This window comes from Mustelus asterias, chromosome 21 (assembly GCF_964213995.1).
Source record: "Mustelus asterias chromosome 21, sMusAst1.hap1.1, whole genome shotgun sequence".
NCBI classification, from domain to species: Eukaryota; Metazoa; Chordata; class Chondrichthyes; order Carcharhiniformes; family Triakidae; genus Mustelus; species Mustelus asterias.
Genome location: NC_135821.1, coordinates 62,517,768 through 62,523,842, shown reverse-complemented (window position 1 = coordinate 62,523,842; position 6,075 = coordinate 62,517,768). Strand labels below are relative to the sequence as shown.

Genomic DNA, 6,075 nt, shown 5'->3' with positions numbered 1-6,075 from the left:
AGTTTCAAAAATTATGCATTTACATTTCACCTCACATCCTCTGACCACAGATATCACTTACAGAGGCACATGTGGGGTGATTTTGGGGCTGCACTCTCCGTCTGCAAGAATGGTGCACGGGTGCAAAATCCGGAGAGTGAGATTCGCACCGGCGAGTTTCCGAGTTCCGATCTTAGCGACCCCTCACTGGCGGTGTGCCGTAAAACACCCTGTGGGACACAGAAAGCTCATTTTAATATGTTAGCATGTCATTAGTGAGCACTGTCTCTCCAGATATTGAATCTGCACAGAACGTCACGTCAGTGCCATTTACAACAGGTCTACAGAAGCGTGAACCTGGTGCCTGCACCTCCGAGGGGGATTTTGGGAGGTGAGCGCTCAGGCCGTCAGCACTCTCCGCAGTGTGAAATGCTCAGGGGCCACCAGAGGGGTCTCGGGCGACACGGATAATTTCAACTGGGGGGCGGGGGTCCCAGAATCGCCATTTCGGGGAGCTCCTCGCTTGCTAACCTCTACCCTTCATATCAGAACACCACTTGCTCTGCAGGGGTTGTATGGCTGGTGTGCAGGCAGCCCTTTCTGTTTCCTCCTTCCTGGGTTCCTGTCCATATCAGCTGAGGGAGTGTCCTTCCTTGGTGGGGACTGACAAGAGGGTGGGAGGGACATAGCACTGCCATTCTCACAGTCTACAGGGATGAGCTGCCGGGTGAGTGCGGTGGTTCCTCAAGCTTGGAAGTATGAACACACAGGGTGGAGGCGCTGGGTGAACAAAGTGAAATTTATTGACAAACATTTGGAACAAAATGGTGACCTTACTGCAACAATGCCTACATTCACCCATGCTCACTAAGTGTCTACAGTTTATTAATCTTCTTCACCCACTACGTCTAGGTTTTTCCCCAGGATCCACAGCTGAGGTTGAGGCGGCCTGCTGACTTCCACGCCCTTTGGCCTGAGATGACTTTGGCGGACATCCCCTGAGGGTTTGGGACCTTGAGGGACCAGGCCTGCTTTCAAGCAGCATGGATGTTTGACTGCTTCCCTCCTTGGTGTCAGGGGCTGGAGATGTGTAGCTCAAGGGACAGGGAGTGTCAAATGGACCAAAGGCACCTAGGATCCCCTGACTGGAGGGTCCCAGGCTGTACTCCTACTGATCCTCTTCCCTTCGGGTTCCCAGGGGCCCCTGGGCTCCTCCATAGGAAGGAGGGGCAGGAATTGGGCGTCCACTGGGAGTCTGGGGGTTGTTCACTTACCCTGACTGAGCGAAGAAGATCATTTACCTTGTTTTGACACTGCAGTGTGCTTGTGCTTTCCAGGGCTGCCACTGCATTCCCGCCGCCCCCCCCCCCCCCCCACCCCCCGGGGCTGGGCACCCTGCTGGATGGCTGTCTCTTGGGGTGTGGGTTTCCTTTCTCTGTGCCACTCCATTGAGCAGTTCGGTGAAGCACGGTGCTGGATTCTTGGCTGCCATCCCCTGCAGTTGTTGAGGAGCAAGTGCTAGGGAACCATTTACATGGAGTTCCCCAGTGCTTGCAGCAGTTAAGTCCTTGCGCGGTGGGTGAATCAGAGGGAACGTGTCCCTGGAGTGGCGCAAACCCTGGGAATAAAAGTTCATGCTAATGAGTTGTAAGCTTTGGACTAAAAACACTCCGTTTCTCATGCTGGTCCCAAAACTCTGCCGTTTTTTGGTAAGAATTCGCCCATAGAGTTTTACAGCACGGAAAGAGGCCCTTTGGCCCATCGTGTCGGCATTGACCATCAAACACCAATCCATTCTAATCCCATTTTCCAGCACTTGGTCCATAGCCTTGTATGGTTATAATTGGGATTGAATTGGAAGGGTTCCCACTTGTTATCATGAATCTGATTGATAGAATAATGAGCATGACCCCAATACACCTGCCCTGGGTTTACTATATTCTTCGAGAATAATTGAAGAAACAGTTTTGTTTGCTGATCTGTCCTCTCTGTGACGCTCCGACCGGATTTTCTTGATTAAGTGTCAACTCAGGTGGGAAAAGTGTACCGAAAACCTCCATCCTCGTTCGCGACTGGGATTCTCCGGTGCTGCTGAAGTGAATGGAGTTTTGGCTGGAATGCCCAATTCTCCATTCTCACTGGCAGCGGGGTAGGCACAGATGACACGGGAGAATCCCACCCAATGTGTGAGCCCGCTGACTCCACTGCCGGCTTTTCCCACCACCATATGTTTTGATACTTGGCCAAAACAATCCTGGAGGAGGGTTGCATGATGTCACGTTGGCGGGCATGGACTCTGAGCCTAACCCGCCAGCATCCTTGGCTCCCCCATGGACCCGGGAACCCCCCTGCCCCCAATGCACATGCCCACCCCACCCAAGGAATACCCCCCTCATGGACCCAGAGGCCTGGATGTGACCCTCTTTCCCCAAGGAGCTGTTGGATGTTCTTACTTGTGTGCCCCGACGGGTTCTCTTTGCCTGGTCCCTGTTTGTCAAAAGCTGTTGTAAACCACTCCAATGTGACATCATATTGGCAGGGGGAGATCCAGATATGGGGTCAATAGAGTGGGGATGCCCGCGAATGATATTGAAATGTGTGGTAAAGGGGTTCCCATCCTTTCATGGTGGGCACCCTATTACGTTATTGGCAGGGTCTAGGGACAAGGGGAACACAAAATCCCGATGGCTTAAAAGCTCCTGTTGGATCTTGTTGAATTCTACACTCCCGCCGCCGCCATTTCCACTCGATGAAAACAGGGGCGGAAAATCCCAGCACATGTCTAACTTGTGAAGTTAGTATTTCAGGACAGAGTGACGATCTTTACAGAACTATTGAACTGAGGAAATGTATCTTCCCAAATTAATTCAGAAAAGGAAGGGGAAAGTGTGGCCTGCCACCCCATCATCCCCTGATCATGGGGAGGAGTGGGGAAACAGTTCAGGAGATTATACTTAAAATCTCTGACTTGTACAGACAACCTTGTAAACTTGTAAAGCAATTCCTCTCATCTTGGGGGATTTTAGTCCAATGACAAGTCTGAGAGACATTTGAACTATCTGTGCCAACCATGTCATTGGAGTTGATAGCTCTACCATTTGTGCTGCAGCATCTACTTCAACCTAATATCCTTGGTTGGTTGATTCACTTGTAGACAATTTAGCTCCTTTGGTCATCTGTGGACAGCTATAGGTCCCTTTACTTCACCACCCCAGGGTAAATGTTACAGATTCACATCTCCAGGATGATGGAAGCACAGAATTTTCTATAGAAATTTTTTATTCATTTGTGGCACTTGGGCGTCACTGGCTGGCCAGCATTTATTGCCCATCCCTAGTTGCCCTTGAGAAAGTGGTGGTGAGCTGCCTTCTTGAATCACTGCAGTCCATGTGCTGTGGGCTGATCCACAATGCTGCGAGGGAGGGAATTCCAGGATTCTGACCCAGCGACTGCGAAGGAACGGCAATATATTTCCAAGTTAGGACTTGGAAGCCAGGCTTGGAGGGGAACTTTCAGGTGGCAGTGTTCCCGTGTATCTGCTGCCCTTGATCTCCGAGATGGAAGTGGTTGTGGGTTTGAAGATGCTATCTAAGGATCTTTGGTGAATTGTTGCAGTGCATCTTGTAGATAGTACACACTGCTGCAACTGAGCGTTGGTGGTGGAGGAAGCAGATGTAGATGTTGTGCCAATCAAGCAAACAGTTTTGGATGGTGTCAAACTTCTTGAGTGTTGTTGGAGCTGCACCCATCCAGGCAAGTCGAGAGTATTCCATCACACTCCTGACTTGTGCCTTGAAGATGATGGACAGGCTTTGGGGAGTCAGGAGCTGAGCTACTCGCCGCAGTATTCCTAGCCTCTGACCTGCTGTTGTAGCCACTGTGTTTATGTGGTGAGTCCAGTTGAGCTCATTAATCTTTTCTGCACATCCCCATTTCCTGCAAGAAATAGTGTGGTGGAATTTTTCATATCCGCTTGAGGGGGCAGACAGAGATTCTGTATAACATTTCATCTGAAAGACGACACATCCGACAGTGCAGCACTCTCTCTTTACTGCCTTAAGAGCCTAGATTTGTGCTCAAGTCTCTGAGTTGGAACTTGAACCCGCAGCCTTTTAGAGTCAAAGGGCCCAATTTTACCATCGTGCTGCGCCCATTTTCGGGTGCAAAAACTGGGTAAAGTCAGGCCATGCCCGCCTCAGCACCGGTTCCCCCTTTACCAAGGCCTGAAAATGGCCGTGATCGGGACCGTGCCTGAAACGGGCGCGACGGCCATTTAAATACATTTGCATGCATTTAAATTGACTTAATGGGCTGCACGCCCAATTCTACCAGCACTTCCCCCTTTACCACCGCGTTCGCCCATCCAGATTCGGCACGAAACAGTCATGCTCCATATAAGTCCGATTCGGGCGCTCCATCAGTGAAGGTTAGTGAGGAGGTAAGTGCCTAGCGTCCAACGGCTCTCTGCCTGAGATCAATGGGGGGGAAGGGGGGCCCGCTGCCATTCTGCCTGAAATTATTGGGGGGGAAGCGGGAGGGTGGATCACTCTCCCTGAGATCGGTGGGGGGAGGGGGGGGAAGGGGCCCTCGATTGGTCTGGGTGGTGGAGGGGGTGGGGGGATAAGGCGGTCAGTAATGTTGTGGGAGTGGGGCAATGTCTGTGGGGGCCGAGGAAGGCATTATCCGGCTCGGGAGGGATGTGGCAGGTGTGCGGCATTCTATCATTTTTTTTTCTGCACTTGCGCAGTTGGAGGTGCCGATCGGGGCTGCAGGGTTTTGGGCGCGTTTAACCCCACCCACAGGCCTGTGCAGCACGATTTGGACTCGCTGATATTTTTGCAGGCAGAGTGTGTATGGGGGCGCTTGAGAACAGGTCTAAAGGTCGGATCTGAAACATTCCCAGTTTCAAGTCCGCTCACACTAGGAATCAAAATGGTAAAATAGGGCCCATAGAGTCATAAAGGTTTACAGCATGGAATCAGGCCCTTCGGTCCAATTTGTCCATGCCGCCCCTTTTTTTAACCATTAAGCTAGTCCCAATTGCCCGCATTTGGCCCAAGACAGTTGCACTACTCATTGAACCATTACTGATGGCGCCATGATTTTGGTTAATCGTTAGACCTTGGCTACACAAATTCAGTGTAGAGCATGAAAGATGCAGCTTTTAGTCCATAAGGAGACATGGTCTGACTATAGAAACTGTTTTCAAGACAATCATACAAAAAATAATTGAAAATCCCTCAGTGAATTGTAACACCCCGAACGATTAGGCTAAATTTTCCAAGAGGCTCATTATGCTACCTCCATGTATTAATTGTGTCTCAGCACACTATCTGGCTCATGAAAAATGATGTGGAGATGCTGGTGTTGGACTGGGGTAAACACAGTCAGAAGTTTAACAACACCAGGTTAAAGTCCAACAGGTTTATTTGGTAGCAAAAGCCAAAGTTTATTTGGTAGCAAAAGTGGCTTTTGCTACCAAATAAACCTGTTGGACTTTAACCTGGTGTTGTTAAACTTCTCATGTGGAATGGCCAGTGGAGTGTGGGCAACTAGTGACTGTGGGACTGTTCTCAACTGGGAATCCCTGAAACCTAGACTGTATTTTTCCTGTATTTTAAGTCGGAAAGATAAGCTTGTAATTCTATAGAACCTTTTACGACCTCTCAGATCATTTTGCAGCAATTTCTTTAAACATAGAACACTGTTGTAATTTAGGAAAGGCAGCAAATGATTTGCAGACAACAAGATCCCAAAATCAGCTTTGTGATTTTGACCAGATGCTCAGATTTTGTGATGTTGGAGGATAACCATTATCTGGGACTCCCCTGTCCTTCTTCAGATTAGTGCAATTGAATCTTTTACTTCCACCTGAGAACAGATGGAGCCTCGGTTAAACTTGTTATCCAAAAGACAATGCTGGACATCAAGCTAGATTTTGTGCTCGGGATTGGGATTTGAACCCACAACCTTCTAACTCAGAGGTGAGGGTGATATTAACTGAGCCACAAGTGACACCTAAAGAGCAAAATAGTGATTGTGACAGAACTCTCGACCAGAAAGACACCAACTGCCCTCTGTTAACTCGCAGTGTGA

General features: G+C 49.5%; 1 long non-coding RNA gene across 1 annotated transcript in view; it reads right to left on the bottom strand.

Annotated features, from left to right (window-relative positions):
• The window catches only part of LOC144509334 (uncharacterized), a 135,817-nt gene that overhangs the window by 35,788 nt on the left and 93,954 nt on the right, over positions 1-6,075 (bottom strand). Inside the window, exon 2 of the long non-coding RNA XR_013500452.1 lies at positions 62-209. This is a non-coding gene — a long non-coding RNA (uncharacterized LOC144509334). The remainder of the gene's footprint in view (positions 1-61; positions 210-6,075) is intronic.